Source organism: Neopelma chrysocephalum, unplaced genomic scaffold (assembly GCF_003984885.1).
Source record: "Neopelma chrysocephalum unplaced genomic scaffold, ASM398488v2 Primary Assembly neopelma1_75, whole genome shotgun sequence".
NCBI lineage: Eukaryota > Metazoa > Chordata > Aves > Passeriformes > Pipridae > Neopelma > Neopelma chrysocephalum.
Window position 1 is genome coordinate 9,470,497 of NW_020897736.1, and position 20,403 is coordinate 9,490,899.

The 20,403-nt window shown below is 41.6% G+C and overlaps 1 protein-coding gene across 1 annotated transcript in view; it reads left to right on the forward strand.

Moving 5' to 3' along the window:
• Positions 1-10,459: 10,459 nt before the first annotated feature.
• Positions 10,460-20,403, forward strand: part of MCTP2 (multiple C2 and transmembrane domain containing 2) — a 119,114-nt gene continuing 109,170 nt past the window's right edge. The window contains exon 1 of the mRNA XM_027688633.1: positions 10,460-10,507. The gene's annotated coding sequence lies outside the window, so the exon portion shown is untranslated. The remainder of the gene's footprint in view (positions 10,508-20,403) is intronic.

Sequence of the window (20,403 nt, forward strand, 5' to 3'; positions counted from 1 at the left end):
CCAGGCAAAGTGGCACAGCCTCACCGAAACTCTGGGTTTCCAGAGCTGAATGAAGAGCAGAACTCAAAGGTCAGGCTATTTGGGAAGAGTTTTGTAAGAACTCAGGGACAAGCAATGGCTCTAAAATAGTTTTTGTGTCTCCTCAGAATGTAATTGTTTAGCAGAACTGCCAAAGGCAGTGAAAGGGGCAGGAAGATTCATGTTTTGGGTGCTTGAGTACAGGATTAGAGGGAGTAGGAGGGCAACCTTGAAGGCATCTTCTAATTAATTAAGTTGAGCTGCATCAGTATGAAAAGGCACTGTAGTACTGCAATAACTGCCCTTGTGCTGTCCCAGCCCAGTGAGCAGTGGTGTCTGTTCCTGTGTGTCCCTATGGCCCCATGCCATGGATTGCAGCAGCTGTGGCCTCTCTCCTCTTCCAGGTGGAACAGGTAAGTGTTTGGATGCTGAAGACCCTGCTCATTTCAGCTTTTTTGCTTAGAGTATCTTTGTTTTTCCACCAGGATTATATCAGTCTTGAATTTTTTCCTCCCCACCTAGCTATGGAACATTCTAAGAGTATTGGCCACAGGCAGAGAAATGGTGTAAGGTGAGTCAGTCTGGGCATGGAAAACAATTCAGATATTGACCAGAGAGTATTGCTCTTTTTTGGAGGCTTTAGTAACTATACTGTCATGGACCTTTAGAGTCTCTTTATTTATTCTAATGTGGTACAATGTTCTGCTTTCAGGGACTATCTGCTATTTTTACAAAGTTACTATCTTCGTGTTTAAAATATCTTCCTGCTAAAGGAATCTAAAAGAAGAGAAAATATTCTTGATGGTTTTTTCTGATGTTTTTGTGAGGAACCCTGTTTTCTACAGCTTGTGATCTCCTGTGAAATAGATCTGGACTAGTCTTAAGATACCGAGACATAAGGTGTTTTGTGGCATCTGGAATAGCAAGTAAGAGTTGTGGACATCCCTCTGGACTGATCAATTGTAGTAGGGTTGCTTTTGACTGCAAAGCTGAGTCATGATCATCTACCTTCTTTCTGAAATTTTGAGGTGTTTACTGGTGGTAGGGAGAAGAACTTACACTTTACAAGAAAACAAATATCTGTTTCTTTTACCCAGTACATATTCCCTTTCTTCCCATGGTCCCCTATCTAACTCTCCAGGTTACTTGCATGTTTTCAAGGTCAGAGTCTGGAGGGATCCCCAGTTTGCTCCACTTAGGCACTGTTGCAATTATAATTTCATACTTGGCCTTCAGCAGAATGGAGTGTTTCATCTCTTGGAAAGGAATATGCATAGGAAAACAAATAAAAGCACTTACCAGCTGGTGCCTGGTGAATTATACTGTTTGAAGTTCATGGATATTGAGTATAGTACGTGCTGATTGGCATTTACGTGGATGTTTGACTGGCATCGTTTGACACTTTCTAGCACCATACTCAGACAGACATACACTAGTGTAGTTTCTGTCTTGCCATGTGAAAAAGATGCTTAAACTGTCATGAACTTTCCTTGTTCCCTCTAGATACTTGATTTCTTCTCACCAGCAAATGGTCTAGGTTGGTTCCTGTCTTTCTTGATCCCACAGAATTGCTCTCTTTGGTCCTCGTGTCATAAAACAGAGGTGGAGACAGCCTGTAGCAGCAGCTGGCTGCCAGGAAGGCCTCAATTGCTGCGTGGTTCCAGCAAGGAGGAGATATGGTGTGATTTGGTTGCCTGCTATCAGCCCCTAAGCTCTTGTGTTACTGCTGGACAACTCTCCCTCTTTCCTCCTCCTCCTCATCACCCAGCACCCAAAAAGTGGCTTTAGAAACCATATGTGAGGAATAAAAGGAAAGTAAAATGCTTTAGTCTTATCCTCCTGGTGCAAGAGGTGTCACATCACAACTCCCTTCACCAGTTGCTAGATCACAGTTTGCAACATGGAAATGCTCTCTGTTGAAAGAAAAAGTTAACATGCAGGAATAATTTCCCCAGAACCACTGGATATTTGGAGCCCTGGTTTCTTCTGAACTAGACAAATAAAGCAGTTGCCTTCAGTTGTCTCCAAGATTTAGGAAAAGTAAGACATTTTGGTGTTAAGACTGCACTGCAATACTGGTAAAAATCCTCTTTTTTTGAAGAACCAAATCTTTTCTAACTTGGCTGCTTAGTCTTTCTCAATACTAAATTATTTGCATCAGTTGGAGACTCATAAAGGAAAAGAACAACAAGATGCTTAAAGTATACATAATGTTGGAACATCCTGCCATGTGATTTATAGAAATGCCATAAAAATGTATGTATTATGCTTAGCATTAGAAAGCCCTTTAAAACACCCACACTCAACAGGTTGTTTTTCTCCTCTGTTTTCTTGTGCTGTATCTTAGCTCTAAATATTGAGGATGGTAAATGTACAGACATAATATGTTCTGGTCATTCTGTACCATAACCTTATTCATATCCCTATGTAAAGCAGAACATGCTTTTATTCCCAACTTATCAATGCCTGTATATCTCTTATCAGCTGTGCTGAAGCCGGATGTGTAAAGCACCTGGCTGTCAGCTCTGGCTGTTACCTGGAAACATTATTCAACTTTTAGTGCTCTTTCACCCACCTAGTCCTTAGGTTTATATTAAAAACCTCACCAGTAAGCTGTTGGGTTTATCAGGGAGGCAGGCAGGGGAAAGCAAGCTCAAAATACTTTTCTGTATACATATGTATTTCATATCAGCCTTAAGCTGCTGAGACAAGAATTAGGTGGTTTTTTTCAGGCTGCAGTGCCATAAATCTCTAGACTGGCTCCTGTAGTTTATTGGGGCTGAATGGCTGTGCTGATCCTTCATAAACAACTTGGACATGTGGAAGATGAATTTTAATGAGTGTTCTCAAAGCTAAGTGCTACCTCTTGCTTCTACACCTCAAAGTCATCCATTTTTTATTTTTATGTTATATCAGAAGCTGCTCTGTGCTTTTTTCCCCCCTAATTATCTACACTCAAGCTGAATTCTGTCAAGCCCAGAGGAAAGGGAACATAGCTGTGTACACAGAGGAGGGGTTTCCACCTGGCCTCACTTGTGCAAGGGTTTAAACTCCCAGTCTAAACACCTGGACTTTTAAACAGGAGGGATTAGAGACTTGTGCTCAGGGATTGTTTCATTTGCTTTTGCCTATGCAAAAGGCTTTTGTGTTTCATGTCCTGTCTGCAAAATGTTCAACCTTGTTCTAGGAAAGGCTCCAAAGTAAATTAGAGCAGCCTCAGGGGCTGTTTTAAATCATAGCAGCTGAGGCCTTACCCCAGCACTTCACACTCCACCCTGTGTCTCTTCCACCAACACTTTCTACAATAACCTCAGATCTTCACCTTTTCGCAGAGAGAACTCTTTGCTTTCCATCACTGGTAGGTTTTCCTAGGTAGGCTGGGAAATCATCAAATCTGGTTCACAATAAGGAAAGGGAATGAGAAACTGAGCCCACTGGCTTTCCTGGGAAACGGACAGTCACCAGTTACTGTAATTCATCATTCCTGTTTATATTCTGGAGTGCACAGGCTGACGAAGTAGGAAAAACACAGCTAGAATAATTGCTCCTGGGTATTGTGCTTTCATTTGCAAACTTAACCATTCCTGAAGCTGCTGAGGACAATTTCCCTGAACTTCCAGCATTGTGCAATTGCCCATATCCCTTCTCTGGAGTTTCCACTTTTCTCAGCTCTGACAAATACTGGTCCCCGATGGAGGCAGGGCAGGGAAACTGATGGATCAGTGGAACGATCCTGTACCAAGAAATCCATAGTTACAAAAATAGGTAGTTATTCTTATCATTTCCTTGCTCTGACACAATTTCCTGCCCTCCTCTTAGGCTGTTCTGAAGACTGCCTGGATGACAGACCTCCTTTGAAGCCTGTCAAAGCCCTCTGCAAAGCACCTCTCCTATTAGGAATTGCTGTCTTGGAGAACAATGGCTGAGAGCAGGGTGAGGAGCTGTGCTGTGTTAACGGCCTTTGATCACACCTGGCAAGTGTCCAACTGGGGCCTGCTTGTGGGCACTGCTGGTTTTTAACATTTCTGATCCTATCATACTAAAGCACAGAAACTGTGCTCTGCTTGATGAATTTTATTATCCCTCCTACAGATTTAGTCATCTCCAGCCTTCTTGGAGCAGCTGAGAACAGGAGAGGGATGTGGGGACAAGAGATGCTCCTATATGAGCTAGTTAGGACATGACTGCAGCAGCCAAGGGAGGAAGGTGAACGAGTTTAATTAATAGGGTTCTGCTAGTGCAGTTTATTTTGACAGAAGAGGATTAATGAGATCTCACAGCTGCAGCTCTGCTGACAGGTCTGTGTGTGATAATGTCTGGCTCGGGGTGGTAGTGTGCAGATGGAATTGATAACCTCCTTGGCAAGTGCAGCTGTCCTTGGCACTGGAAGTGTGATAGCCTTTAACAATTCCATTAAGACCCTTAGGGATCAATCTACTGGTGGCTCTAAGAACGTATGTGACATTTGGCCTGGCTTTGCAGGCTGGTCACCTTTAACTTGTCATTCTCAAACCATGTTAAGCTTAGTTACGGTAATTCTCAGCTCACCTTTGGTAATTTCTGGGTCTTTAATATTAAAAAGTAATTGCAATTAAAAGACTGGAGTCCATCAGTCAGTGTTTTTTAGAATGGAGTCTTTCTATTTGCTTATGGGATAACACACTCGGAGAGCAACACTAGGTGAGGCTCTAAGTAGATTTGTGGCCATGCCTATATGTAAACACTAGTTCTGATCCAGGAGCCTTCATATTGAATAACTCATTCAACATCTAGATTTATGTGCAAGACTAATATCCCTCAGAGTCAGCAGTTCTAGTTGGTCTGATTAAACAATGTACTGGAAATATGTATTACCAAGAGGGATGGGGTCTGCTGTGCTCCAGACTTTGGATTTTCAGCTTAGTGAGATTTTTGTACTATAATGAAGTGATAAAAAAAAATTAATGGTAAAAGAAATAAAAAGCAAGAAGCTATTTTTCCTGATTCAAGTCAGTTGTGAGGAATGCAAATCTTGTTTCTTAGCTATCAATTATTAGTAAACACTGTGTTAAAACCTTTGTGTATAACTTTCTTTATTCAGCTATCCCAGATTGCAATTTATGAGCAAATACCAATTCCAAGAGAAATGGTTCAGGGTAGGAAAATACTCTCTTAAACATGCATTTTCCTAAAAACAGACATAAAGGAAAAATACCTTACTTAATAGAGTCTGGACAAGAGTAAAACTCTTGCATTCATGTCCTTATTCTCTAGATTCAGGACTAGGTCTGGAGTACACCATTAATCTCCAGTTCATGTTTGCATGTTCTTCCCATGAGGATCACTTTGTGAGAAAGCAAGAGTAATGGTACAACAATAATCTGCTCTTAATAACTCTGTACTTGAAAGGGAGAGGATATTCAGGAGAAATTTTACAAAAAAAAAAATGAAAGATTGTTGTTTTTTTTCATTTTCCTAACTCCATGTTCACAACTTATTTGTGCTGTTCAGGCTCTCCATAGATTGTGAGGTGCCAGCCTCACCTATTCCTAGGGCCAAATGCCTTCCTGCAGCAGGTGGCTGGGAGCTGAAAACTCCGGGGATCCAGTTTTCCCCTTTCAAGATGTACAAGCAGAAAACCCAAACCAAAACAAGTCACTCACCATCTCCTTCCCTAACAAACGCTTCAATATTACTGGAGGGTTCAAAATTTCATATTTTATTCCTGACTGTCACTGGTTTCCCATCTGAGCCAACCATCAAACTAAAACTTTGCTCGTGTCAGTTTTCCTTATGACAGTACTTCTGAGATGTATGAGGACAAATTGATTAATGCTGGTAAGTTCCTTGGATATTCCTGAATACAATTCCTTACTCAAATCCCTAAGTAGGCTTTTGCTCTAGAGGTTTGCTGCTGCTCTCAGGAGCCCACAGACTCACTGCTCAGCTCTACACGACTCTTGGGATGAATCAGAAGCTGAATTTTTAAATGTTCTAACAGTTCATTGTTTGCACAAGAAACAGTCCCCTGCATTGCTGCTCAATAGATTGTCAGAAAAATGACTGATATAAAGACTTAATTATAAGTTCTGTCACAAAATACAGCCTGCTTAAATAGCATTTAAAAACTGTTAATCCTGAGTGGCTGAAGCAATTGTCTCACATCTTTGTTCTTTCTCACCGGGTACAGCTGATCAAAAGGTAGTCAGAGCTGTTCAAATGGTGAAGCTGCACAGAAACACGGGCATGGGACTGAAAAAGAGAGAAGAGGAAGCTTGAGGCTGTGATAGTTTCATTTCTTTGAAGTTCAAGCTCAGGTTTCCACATGCGGCATTTCCGCTGTTCAGACAAAAAATGCCCAGTGACATTTCAGAGCAGAGAACCCAGCCCAAAAGAGAGTATCACACATTTAGCTGATAAGGTGAACCATGCTGACGTTAAGTGGGATAAAAATATGTGGTTTTTCAAGGTAATCTGTTGGAGCTGAAAGTGAGTAGTCAAGCCATAACTAATTATCATTATTCATGCATTATTCTCAAACTATTGACATGCTTAAATCTCCTATGGTCTTGAGTGCATTTATTTGTAGAGTTGCACAGAATGACTTAAACCTTGCAGTTAGCTTAGTTTGCATTCTGAGAATGGCTTAATGCTTGCAGGCCTGAGGAGCAAGCACACCCTTGGTCCTGCTCCAAATTCCGCCTGTAAACCAGGTGCTCAGCTGCAAGGAAAATGAGCTGCTACTTAGGGATTTGTAATTCTCTGTGTTGGGGTCATCAGGACTCCTAGGACCCACTTGTCCAAAATACAACACTTAGCTCTTGCAGGAGATTTCCCTTTGGGTTTTTATAAAGCCTTTATAAGTCCCACACCTGAGAGATTGTGCCCAGGGCTAACAAATGTCCAAAGCAATCTTTTAAGCAAAGTTCTGTAAACAAGTCAGTAAAGTTAGTGGTGAACAGGTGCTGGGTGCAAACAGAATAGCTCAAAATCATGACACAGGCATCTTTAAAACTTCTGGTGGTGTTTCCAGTGAACACCTTCTACCTGTGAGATAAAAGAAGGAATCTAAAGTCCAAGACTTGTTACCAGACATACTACCTACGAGGTCAGGAGAAAGGGTGTTTCAACCTACACGGGAGGGAAATTTAGGTTAGATATATGGAAGAAATTCTTTACAGTGCAGGTGGTGAGGCACTGGAACACGTTGCCCAGAGAAGCTGTGGCTGCCCCATCCCTGGAAGTGTTCAAGGCCAGGTTGGATGGGGCAGTGAGCAACCTGGTGTAGTAGAAGGTGTCCCTGCCCATGGCAGGGAGGCTGGAACTAGATGAGCTTTAAGGTCCTTTCTAACCCAAACCATTCTGTGATTGTTTTCTTCTGTGATTGGATCTCCCTGTGCTGCTGCACCCTCCTGTGTCTTCCTCATAAACCTGAAGATGTGCTGCTGTGAACAGGCTGTGCAGAAGGGTGGGCTGGATACCAGTGCTTCACTTGCTGCCTCTCTGAAAGGTTGAAACTGAGCCTGTGATTGGGAAAGGAGCTAAAACCATTATCTTCAGCAGCCTCAAACTGATCCACATTGGCCAGGTTTTGGTAAAGGCTGATGAGGTCAGGTTTTTTGTTTCAGCAGTTAGAATATGAGGGGAAAATGAGAGCAAAGGAGAAGAGTTGCATTCTTTTCCCTCTGTTGAGAAGACAACTTTTCCTCATGAGAAAATGACATATTCGCACAAAAAATGAGTAGGACTTCATAACTCCAACTGTAGTTCTTAATTATGTGTTTTTCTCTTCCCTCAAAGGAATTGATAATGCTATCCTTAATAAAATCCAGAAGAAAAACGTTTGAGTACATGAAGAGAAGGTGTACAATGGCTCCTTGTGAGTATTTCTGGAAAGCTAATAACAATAATAATATATAATAAGCAATAACAAGAAGAAATCTTATGCACACTTAAATTTCTCCCACTGGAATATTTTTGTTTGCTGTGTTTTTAGCTTTTTTTTTTATGATGTGTTTTACGGTGGGATTTAATTAGTGCTCATCTTTAAGTTCTATACTTAACAAAGTACTGTTATAATAATGCATATCTTGGCTCTCAGTGACTTCAGATTACACTGGATGCATTCACAAAATACCCTCACATTGATGTTTTGGTGACACTTCCAAACTGTCATGTTTTCTTCTCTCTTTCCCTCAGCCTGCCAGTGATGGAAAGTTCCTCTCCCAAGGATCTGTGCAATATTATCCTCCCTTTCTTTTCTTGGTTATCAGTGAAGTAGCAAAGAGCCTTGATACTCAGCATGCTGTGGCCTCATCAACATACTTAATACAGTTACATGATGTCCAGGAGAAGAAAATTTCTCAACCTAATATTCTGCAGAGCCAATATTTGGGTAGTCTTGTAATAGTTAATTCATTTATCTTTTTATTGCCACTAACTTGTGGCAAGCATTTCTCATTTGGGTGGATATTGGGTATGAGAATTTAATTTCTGTATCTCTTCCTCCCGTTGCATCCAAGGAGCGCTGTTACATTTCATTTTGGCAGACATACACAAGCTACTTTCTTTTCCTACTCCAGAAATCAGCTGCCACCTTTATTAGATTGCCTTTGGGCATGTTTACAGTTTTTTCTCTCTTGGCTGTAGCCCTTGACAGAACATGCACAGAACTATACTTGATACACATTTTGTGGGACCACAGACCCAACAGAAAAGTGTTTTGAAGACTGTGTTGTTTTAGTTCTAAACTTATCTAATTATTTGAATCTGATACCTTTCTTGGTTTAGATGAAAGGAAGACAAAAACATTAGTGGCACAAGTTTTCTTTCTTATCTGTTTTCAGTTGAGGTCGTTGATTAGTTTTCTGATCTCAGCCAACTTCCCCTTAAATTTTTGATTGCATGAGCTGAGTAAAACTGGCCTGTTTAGCATTTAGCAAAACTTTGGGAAGTTCTATGTACTTTATGACTTGCTGTATGCTTATCGTTGTAATACTGATTGCAGTAACCCATGTTATTATTGAGGTTGTGCTGGAACAGCAGGATCTGGCCATTTAAACATGACCTTTAAGTCAGGAGGCAAAATAAAGCATTGTCAATTTTTTTTTAATGCCCTGTACCTCTAAAATTGCTCATGTGTCCAAACAATAATCTTACTGATGTGTAGCTCCTTAATCCTGAACTGCTGGCTCCTTGATCCTGATTTTGTGGATCCATGTAGGACTGCGAGTATGTCCTAATTCCTGCTGTCCAGATCTGGCTGAAAGAATTGGGGGAATGGCTTTTATATTTTCCCCACATTTTTATTCAGTGATTAGTGAACGATTCTTTGCACTGTGACAAACCCTTGCCACACGTCCACAACAACTTCTCTTTAGCAATGGCATAATGTGGTTGCATCACCAAGTTTCAGTCGATGGTGTGAGGTGAGTGTCACTACGTCAGCTATGCCTTTAGACAACATGTAATTTCTGATCAGAATCATATGTCTGGAATGTAAATATATTCCATCACCAAGCTTTTCTTTCCCCATCCCATTGCTCTGCACCTCATGTAGTGATACCACCCTCAATGGATGTTAAACACAAGTGGGAGTGGTGACGTGTGTGAGCTCTCTGGGAAGGTGTGTGGTGGAGTGTGTGACCCAGGGTGCTCCAGAAACAACCTGGCGCTGGAGGTGCTGTTGGGAGGTGTTTGCCTTTCCATGCTGTGACAAACTCATGAAGAAACACGTGTGGTGCCATGTTTCAGCTGCAGATATGGCAGGTAAGCATGTCAGCTCACCCAATCCTGCCTCGGTTTCCTTGCCTGGAACACAGCTACCGTCCTTGGCTCCCTTGTCAGGCACCTGGAGATGCTGCCAATAAAACATGTTGGGAGATGCAGCCAAGAACAAGTGTTACGTGGCAGCAGTGCCGCTGTTGATTTTATTTCCCTTGGCCCTTCGTCATTCCTGTAGTTTCCTTTCTGGCTCCACCCTCACCTAGGACTCTCCAGGGAGAGAAGTGCTGCCAGTCCCCTGCCCTTTGCCACCGCCTTCCCCGACGTCCCTGGGTTTTGGGGACAAAACCCTCGGGGTTTTAGGTTTGGGATGGGGGAGTGCTTTGGTCTTGGTGGGGAGTGGGCGGGAAGGATAAAGGTCCGAGAGGGGACGGTGATGCTCCGAGGCAAACGACCCGCGCAGAGATGTTCCAAGAGGATGCCCCAGGGGGATGCCCTGGGGAGGCGGTGCGGAGGGGATGCTGGCGGGGGCGGGTTGCAGGAAGCCCCGGCGGTCCGGGCGGGGGCGGGTTGCAAGAAGCCCCGGCGGTCCGGGGGCGGGCGGGGAGCGGAGCGGGGCTCGCAGGGAGGTGCCGGCGGGCGGCACCGCCCCGGGAGGCGGGAGGGGACGGGCGGCGGTGACAGCGGCGACAGCGACACGTGCCCGCCCCGGGACCGCGTCCGCCGAGCGAGTCCCCGGCGGCGATGGGCGGCTGCGGGCGCTGTGCAGACCCGGCCCGGAGAACAGGTAACTCCAGCAGACAGGTGACCCCGTCAGGCAGGGGACTGCGGGGACCCCGCTCCGCTCGGGGAGCGCTCCTTCCCCCCGCCCTCTGCCGCGGGGCTCCGCTGTGACAGAGGAACCCGAGGAACCGGGTTGGGGGGCGGTCATGTAGGTTGTTTGTTTGTTTTGTCTTTTTGTTTGTTTGTTCTTCTGGATATTTGGTGGGTTTCGCCCGTTTTTTTGCCAGCCGAGTCGCTCTCTCGCTGTCCGTGCTTTCCCCGGTCACCCAACAGAACTAACTTTGCAGTGAGAGGCTCGGGGTTACTGCGAGCTTTGCTTTACTGTGTGTATCGTTTTAGTGATGCTGCACCAGGTGCTGCTCGCACCTTGTGTGGATAAATCTTTTTGTTGCTGCTCGTGTGAGAAAACGATGCTGGGGGAAACCTCTCCTTACCCAGCCAGCTCGCACTGAACTGATTCATCCCGATGTGCATTTGCTGACTGAAAACTGAGTTGGTTGGTTATTGACTTTGACTAAATAAATAAGCCACTTAATAGTAGTAATAAAACAATCCCTAAACTGAAAACAAACAAAAACCAAAGAAAAACATTCACAAAAGTGCATCAGTGGAGGGAAATTGCTTTAAGAGGGAAATGTAAGGTGTAAGATACAGTTCTTTAAAAAAGATCTGTTCAAATGATTGCAAATGAAAAGCAATGTGATTTTTCATTGGTGTTTGCCTCCCACAACTGTGGCAACTGGCAAGAAACCAGTTGGTGCCCTTAGTTTTATGACAGTCATTTGTTCAAAGCACACTGAAATCTGAATTCCTGCTGTGTGGCATTAAGAAAATAGAAGTTCTCACCTGGATATTGTAGTATTAATTTCCTGTGATTAAGCTGCAGAATTTGTCATGTATTTTGCAGTGATGATACTGTTGAGTGGGTCGATTTGGCTGTCAGGATGAATGGGTGTATTTGAGTAATAATCTTACTTGTTTGATTTCTAGCTGCTGTTCAATACCATCATAAAACAGCTTATCATAAAGCAAATAAGCTTTCATATGCTGTAGAAGATGGATTCAGTATGTGTAGTTTCACTTTCCAGTAGCAGTGGGAAGAATAATTTGAAGAAAATGGTGCAGAGAGGAAATTTTCATTTTATTTCTCAAAAATTTTAGCATTTTTTTTTCCTTAGGGATGTTAGATTTTGTGCTAAGAAAAGATTTTGTGTTAAGAAAAGTTTAACTATGATTATATTAAAGAAGGTATAGCATAGTTTGTATTTAAGGCATCAATTATAAACAAGGGCATGAGGAGGGGCACTGCTGTCCTTGTCAGGAAAGTGGGTGTCTAAACAGCAAATGGACTCTTGTAATCATCCCCTCTTGGGCTGGTGCATGAGACTATATCAGTGCTAGAATTGTTGCTTACCATAACTCTCAATTTCACTGCAAGTTTTTTTTTTTATATTTGGTAATATAAGCAACTGTTTTTGGATTACCTGCACTGATGAAATATCTCTTACTTGAACAGGTGATTATTAAAAAATGTACCTGCTCAGGCAACAAGTGATCCTACGGAGAATAGTGGTTGTGCTTTGAATGTTGAAGTTTGCTGGGATGTGATGAAGCTGAGGTCAGGCTCTGTGTGTGGCTGAAGTGGGCTGGGAACAGGAGATAAATCTCATCCCAGAAGCTTCTTTGTTTCTCCCACTGAGATTTCCAGGCAATACTGAGTTTTTGATACTAAGAAGCTTGTGCTCCTTTAGTCTCCACTGTGCAGATTTGGCCATCTCATCTTTATTACTAGTTTCTTACTGATAGCTGAAGGTTGCCATGAGGCCTCCACCAGTGGCCATCAAATACCTGCAAGATGTGCAACAGCTTGTGCTGTCCCTTTGTTATGAGAATTTGGGGGTTTATGTGTTTTGTTCACCAACACCTATATCATGAACTGGGGCTTTGAATTCCAGTGTCCAAGGTGCAGAGAGTTGGGGTCTCATCACTTCCATGTTGGCTGGGGTCCCTCTGCCTGGGCACTGGGGAGAGGGAAGTTTTACCTTAGTAGAGGAGAGCAAAGCATGCCAAATATGCTCTGCATTTCCTCTGTGTTGTTTCCATTTTAGAGTGGAAAATTGCTCCCGATTTCCTCAGATTTGAAGGATTTACATTGGCACCCTTCCCACATTCCCATTTTACTTCCATTTGTACTTCTTAGATAACACGCTTGCATAGATGATTTTTATAAGAAAAAGATCATTTTTCCTCAATCTATTCCTAATGAAGTTAAGCACTTAAATGTTCCCTGGGTTCAAGGGATCTGTTTCTTAGGACTAAACTGGTGTTTGCAGGATTGTGAGGATGTTGGAAGCAGGAGTGCCCTAAACTCTGATTTCAAATTGTGTATCCGAGTAGCAGCTGTACCTGAGTGCACCTTTATTTTCTAAAAAAAATCAAATCATAGAAGCAGATGGAATATTCATATTTAGGTAATACTTGTATTTCGATAGCAAGTCTTTCTTTCTGTACTCCACTGCAATCCATGTAAGGTTTACTGTACTCCATGAGAGAATTTAACACCCCATTGTCTTCTGTGTGAGGGTCCTAACGAGGAACGGTAAGAGAAACTGGGCCAAGTCTCCCATGTTTGATCAAGTGATTGATCATCTTATTACATGGCTGGCAATTTCTGCCTTGAAGAAATCAGCTTGGGTGTAACTACAGGTTTACCAGCATAGCCATGGAGTGGGCGGACTGCTGTGTGGGCAGATGGTTTTGGTCCAATTTAGGGATCAGTAGTAAGGAAGCTTTATTAATGGAAACTTCACTTCTGTTAAATGTCCTCCATCTTCCCTGGATCTTGGGTATCATGTGAGTATAAGGCTCTAGGGATATGTCGTCTGTCTGTCCTGCCCTGATGATGGCACCTCCTAAGGCAAACTTGACTTTCGGCACATGCCTGTGGCCACATGCCTTGCTGTGCCAGGGCAAGGTAAATACTTGCATGAGTATAATTGTGTTTACACTAACTCTTCATATGGCTACTCTGGAGTGATATAAAGGAGGGTCTTGCTATAATTTTTTAAAGATATTTAGGAATTGCTAGTTTTTCTTAATCAAAAAATTCAGTCCTTTGAAAAGCTGCACAACCAGAGGTAATTTTCAAACCCTCTAAACTATTCTTTCAACTGAGAAATTATTTGGTAAGATATTTGTTAAGACTGTAGAAAATAAGATGCTAATTAACTTTTCTTGAAACATTCTGAGATGGTTTTGAACTTAGGTTGTTTTGTACTACAGTACATATTCAGGCAAATCAATTATCTCAGGAAAAAAAAAGTCTGTGGTGTGTGCCAGTTAAGTTTGGATGGTGTAACATTAACCAGGCTCCTTGAATGAACTGTGCTTTTCAATTAAGAGAGCTCATTAGAGAAGAGAATGCAGAAGTGGGTACAATCTGAGTGATGTGGAGTAAACAGAGAACAATTACTCCTAATTTCACATAACTCAAGGTTTTAAAGAGGTGAGAATAAATGAGCAAGATTCAATGATTTTTCTTTCCTAAGGTACTTTTCAGTAAAAGTGAAATGGTTCCATAGCTAAATTATGTTTCTGTTTCACACAAGCATAATTTGTGTATGGAACTCATTACTGCAATATCTTCCTGTTAAGATACAAATGAATTTTAGAAGTTGTTTGGCAAATTAATAGAGAAAAAGTATGCTGGGACTGTTAATCACAAATATGCAGATACAATTTCTAGCTGAAGCAACTCCTAAATCACAGATTCCTGGAAGCCAGGAGATTATTTTGCAGGCAGAATCACGGTATAATTTCCTGACCTTATATTCTTTCCCTGAGCATCTGTTTTCGGTCAGAGTTAGAGGCAGCTTATTGGGCTAAATTGATATTTGGAGTGATGTAGTCCCCTTGCATTCTATATGTGATGGAAATTTGGATGGGTTTTCCTGAGATCACTGCTACTTTGTCTGGAATGGTTCCAAGCAGGTGAAGGTTAGATTTAACTTCAATTTTCACACTCGGGGGAAAAACCTGAAGTAAATAGTGTGTTCAATGTTGTGTTTCCTTAAGTTTTGATTAACTGGCTATTCATAACCATAATCTGTTAAGAACACAGATTGAGCTGACCTTTTGCAAGGCTACACTACTGCTGCAAAGCTCAATTGTTCTATCCCTTGTGAAATGATTGGATTATTGTGTGAAAATCAGGAGGATGTTATGATTTCAGTTTAGATTTCTATTTTCTTAAATGTCTACTGCTTTTCCAAGGAGCCTTTTTTATTATCTTTATATAAGCAGCCTGCTGACCTTTAGGCATTTTTTTTAACCCTTTCTTTTGATACTTTCACTGCCTCCTGTTAAAACCTACGTCAGGGCTAACAGGGACAAATTGTGTGTTTCCTCCGTCCTTTCCCCTTGACTTCGACTGGCGCTTGTCTAAGGAAAACAGATCCTTGAGCTGGGAGTCTTCCAGGCTGCTTGTGGAATTGGGGCTGGAACATTTCCAGTGCAGTCGTGTAGGTGTCCGACCTCCCCTGCCACCAGAGAGGACCCTTGTGTGGGTAGGTTGGTCTTACAGGGGAGCCTCTTGGTAACACTGTCTGGTGGTCCTTAGCTAAACCCAGTTATTTTGCTTTTTTGGTCCTGGTTTGTTGGTTCAGTGTACGGCGAGAGTCGGAGCAGAGGGACCCAGGGGGTGACTTCTCTGCCTGCCGTGGTGGGTGCCTGTTTCATATGTATTTACACAGGTGCTCCTTCCCTAGCTTGTTTTCACTTTCCCACAAAAAACAACTTGCTAAAATGCAAGCTAAATACTAACGTAGGTTTTGAGATCTTTGTTTTGTTTTGTTGGCCTTTTGGGATGGGGCAAAACAAAAAAAAAAGGGAGATCTTATTCATATCCTTCCTTTCTGGGAAGTACTTGTACCCTTGGCAGTTCTTCTTGTTGCCCGCTCCTAAGAACTACAGTTGTAGTCTGTGAAGTAAATTTTGTTTTACTGGAAATTTTAGGTTTGGGGGAATTCCATTGTTTTGGAAATTCTTGGAATTGTATAGCTTTGTTGCCTTAAGATCTGAGAAAAGAGCTAATTTAGAAATAAGAGATTTCTAACTTTGTGTAATGCTGTAAGTTAAGACACAGAAGCAGCTCTTTTCAGGATTTATGAGTGTGCTTTCATTCTTCCCTCCCAAATAGATAAGCCCTGCTCTAGGAGTAAGTTTCTAGCCAGGACAGGGTATATAGTCTATGTCGTTTGAAAATCTTTTAATGGAGATGAATGGAAACGAGATGGCCATGCTAATTTATTTGAGCAGGCATTTGTCTTTGTTGCCATTGATGTGGAGGTGGCGATGATCTGGAGCTGTCAGCGAGGATGGGGCAATCTCTCTCTTAGCTCATTTTGTCGTGGCTATGTTTTTTTTTTTTTTTTTTTTAAAGCCTGACTCATTTGGGTTTAAGTGAGGAGGGATTACGGAGCTCAGTTCTTTGAAATTTTATTGGATACAGATTCCCCTTGAAGTAAAATCCTATTGAACCTAATGTTTTTGACGATTTCAAATAAAAATACCCAAGTGAATGAGCATAACTCACCTCCTTGTTGCTGCTTCCCTGGGTTTCAAGAGGAATGTTTTTTTGCTGTCTTCCCTCATGGGAAACATCTGCAGAACCAAATGGCAAGTCATTAATGCTCATTCAATAGCAGGCTTTGTTCCCAGTTTCTTGTACTTGGAAACAATTAACTGTAGAGTTTTGTTTTGTCTTGTTTCTCTTTTTAAATGCGAACATCTAATTCCAGTTATATATTCTAGTGGATTTTGTAGAAATCCTGCTATTTGAGATTGTTTGTAACTATTTTAGAATATATACTCCCTACCCAAATTCGGATAGTGGGAATAGTGCCTTTGTGGTTGGGATGTGATTTTATTTTATTTTTAATGTATAAGTGGCTGAATTTTGTTCATCTCTTTAAAACTATAATTAAAGATACAAGTCTCATTACAAGCTAAAGGAAGACATTTGTGTTCAGTTCAGGAAGATTTCTAGTCTCTCACATCAACCAAGCAACCTTGCATGCCTCATAGTAGCATTTAGCAAAAAATCTGTCTGGTCTTTGGTACTAAGCAAATGAAAGCTGGAGAAGATCATGCTTTCATCTACTTGGGTGTAAAAGTTGTTTGAATCAGAAAACTTCCAAATCAGTTTATTTGACTGTGAGCAGTTTGTGTTTCAAGGCACTTGCCAAATTGCTGACTCCTGTCCATATCTGCTGGACACGGGGAACTGGAATGTGAATAGTTCTTAAATCCATTAGAAAACATTACTACATCTTTAAAGGTTTTTATTGACGCCTGTTGAAAAATTTTGGTTTTGAGCCAAAACAGGAGATTGCATAATTATGACAGCTGAATTAAAATACCTTTTAGTCAGTACTCCCCAGAACTATACATCCATGATTAATAAACTCTGTGTTTTGTTAGTTAATTAAGGGCTAAGTGGTCATAATTTGTTCACTTAACATTTACTTTGAGAATATATGAATGGGGCACGATAATGACAAGTGTGGTGGTCAGCTTGATCTGTTCTAAACTATCTTGCCTGGGGCTATGTATGCATGAAAGGAGAATTAAAAACAAAAAAACCCACTGTGGTAGCAGTGTACAAAGAAGCAACCAGTGTGGTTGGGCAGCATGAGAAAGAAGCTGTAGATACACTTAAGGGAGGGTATTTAAAGTTTAGCAAACTTTACCCCACCCTGCCTATGGCATATTTACCCCAGATGAATCATAACCAAATCGTTTCTTAAGCAGTGTGTAATGTGTCTGCAGGTTTTCACAGAGCAGGTTTGTCACATAGAATCATAGAAGAGCTGAAAGTGAGTTTTAAATTGCTTCATCAAATGTCATTCTGGCTCAACCATGCCAGTATTTCTGTTTTGGGGAGCTTTTCTGATTAGATCACTTCCAGGAGCCAGAATTAACAAAACCGGGCTTTGCTATAGTTGAAGTTCTCTGAACTTCTGCAGGTAAAATACTGAACAGTCCACTTATTCATCTCAGCATGAGATTCTTATATTTTTATTTTTGACCCTTTTATTCCAGTTTAAAATAGTTACTGGAGTTGTAGTTTGTGGTTTTCTTTATAGTGATGCCAGTATTTAGGGACTTCAGCTTTAGCAAACTGAAACCCCTGTGTTAAGACTTTGGCAGTGCCAAAGTGTTAATGCCAATGCATATAAGTTAAATTTACCAACTTTATCTGATCTCAATGAGAAAATAATGCTGTAACAGAACCTGGAGACAAGGTGCCTGTTTCTAGTGCCAGGAGGCTGCAAACTCAGATGGTATAAGGAAAGATAAACCCCAAGGCTGGTTTGCTTCTGTGAGAAATGACTGGCATTTAGAGATGTGTGCTGGCATATGTTTAGTCTCTACAGTTGGAAATAGAAAAGTTTAAAGGAGTTAAATGAGTCTTTAGGTTTTTGCTGCCATTTGCATTCTGAACGTTTTCTACTCAAGTTGTCACCAGGCCATTTTTATGAATCAGAAGTGCTCTGTTTAGGTCAGTTCGGTAAATTGTTGTTAAATAAAGGCTCATGCAGAGCTTTTAATAGATCTTTCCTCTGTAGTCACTGAGTTTTGGTAAAAAGTGTGACAGTAATAGTAGTTATTTAGGGAGCAGTGCTGGTGCACGCAACAGTAATTTGCATATGGCCACAAACTTCTTTTATTTAAATATATTATTTAAGTGATAATAAGAGGCACTGGTTGATTTGGCCTCCAGTGGAAATGAGTCTCCAATTTCCTTCCTAGGTTTGTTTTCCCTGAGAGTTATGGAAAGGGAGGATCTATTTCTGTGCACCTCTTGTTATAAAAATAAACCTTTTGTTATGAGAGAGGGGAACAGGGGGTTGAAGGAGAGAGTGAGGAGGGAGGAGATGCAGGGCCAGATTCCCACTGGAGCTGCTCCAACGGGTACCAGCTCCTTCAGTGTTTGTGTATCTGCCTCTCTCTTGTGTTGTTCCTCATGTGAGCCCTGATAAACCTAATTTCTTTTTGGAGCTCTTCTTGTCTCTCTTTTACTCTGCTTCTACCTACATCTCTCCTTCCTCTTGCTGCTCATCAGCTTTCCCTCTTCCCCCACTCCAGGTGTCACCATTCCCAGGCATCACCTGATGTGGTTGGGAACAATGAGGCAAATTATGAAACAGATATAGTCAGTGGTGAAGAACTATCCCAATTTTTGGTGCACATGGTACAGTGCATTCCGAGAGCAGGATCTGTCAGTCCAGGATCTTTCCTGGAGTCTGGTTTGAGGTGCACATCATCACCTGTGGCACAGGGGATGCAGGAATCAGATCTTCATGCATAGGTGTCCCTGGAGAGGTCTGATGCTCAGCAGGTGTGTTTGCACTGTAAAGATCAGATTTGATTGTACCAGCTTGGTATAATCCCATGAATTAGACTGAGAAGATTGAAAGGGCCTTCTGGTTTGTACAGGTACAATTACAAGCCACAATATTTTGAAGGAAGCTGAAAAAGTGGAAGGAACTTGTGAAACATTTTTGTAAAAATACACCCAAACACTTCCTCCTTCATTTCCTCCACACATACTCATCATTTTTCTTGTGTTTTAGAATAGACAGAAGCAAAATGAAAGCAATACTTTCATAAGCTGGAGGCAGGTGCAGGTTTTTTTCTCAGTAACTTTCACTATCAGATGCTATTTTAAGATGCTTGTAGCAGCTGGTCGTTCTGTTACTTCTCATAGCTCCTGTCTGCTCATAAATGTTGAGAAAAAAGCTCTCCAGATTGTGCAAAAGAGCCTCTAATGAGTTAAAGTGCCCTTGTTCCTCTGTTGCGTGATAAGTGGAGGAAGATGTGTGCTTGTTTCATGTGTTTGTGAAAGATGAAGCTCATCACATTTGAGCCAATTAAAAATCAGAAAGCCAAACGTGGGATCTAAAAGCCCAGAGCCTAAAATCTAGGGATCTGTAAAGAAGCCCAACCCCAAACAACAAAACCCAAACCTAAAATAGAAAATATTAATTCAGATGTCTGTATTATTTGCATGTAATAAACAGGATTTTCTTAAGCTTTGTATTTATCTTGGATGCTATTTGTCATCTACTGCAAAGACTAAATTTTTTTCACCTCATATCAAGAAAACAGGGCTGGTTTCTTTTGGTTATCTTATTTCTATTGAAGCTTATAAAATTGTCTCTTATGAAGCATTAGTACTAATTTGGCTGACAGCAACAGGTCAAGTTTCTATTTTATTTTAGTTTAGCGTCCTGCTATGTTTTGCAAATGAATCTGTTACAGCAGAGCAATAGAAGAGCAGGATGTGCATCCACACAGTGGCATCATTTGAAGCCCTACAGGGAAGCTTAAGCTCGAATGCAATGGGAAGATTTGGAAGCTGGCCAAGCCTTGACCCTGCTTTAGCAGCAAATCACCTGTGCAATGAAGATGTTAGCTACACCACAGCAGTGTACTCCCTTTGATGCTTGTTAGTGCTAAAAATAATTCCAACACTGATTTCCCTAGGGTAATTAGCCTGTGCAGAATCAGATTGAGATTAGACTTTTTCTGGTGCCTTATCAAATTTAACTTCAGGTATTTACCATATGCTGCAGGAAGAAAAGGCTGTCTCAGTTGCTCTATATTAAGATGTATGTGTCTCATTCCGTGTCCTGTGTTACCTTCTGGGATCATACCCAGGGAGAAATGTCCTCGGGCCCACCTAGGTCAGCCTTTCATTTTGTACTTGTTTTTTTTCTGCAAAGGAAGTGCAACACTGGCTTGAAGGTGTTGATAATCCAAGGGACATCCTGCCCCTGGTAAGGTATTCCCTTTTCTTTTCAATATTATATATGAGGGTAACTAGTGCTGGGTTTG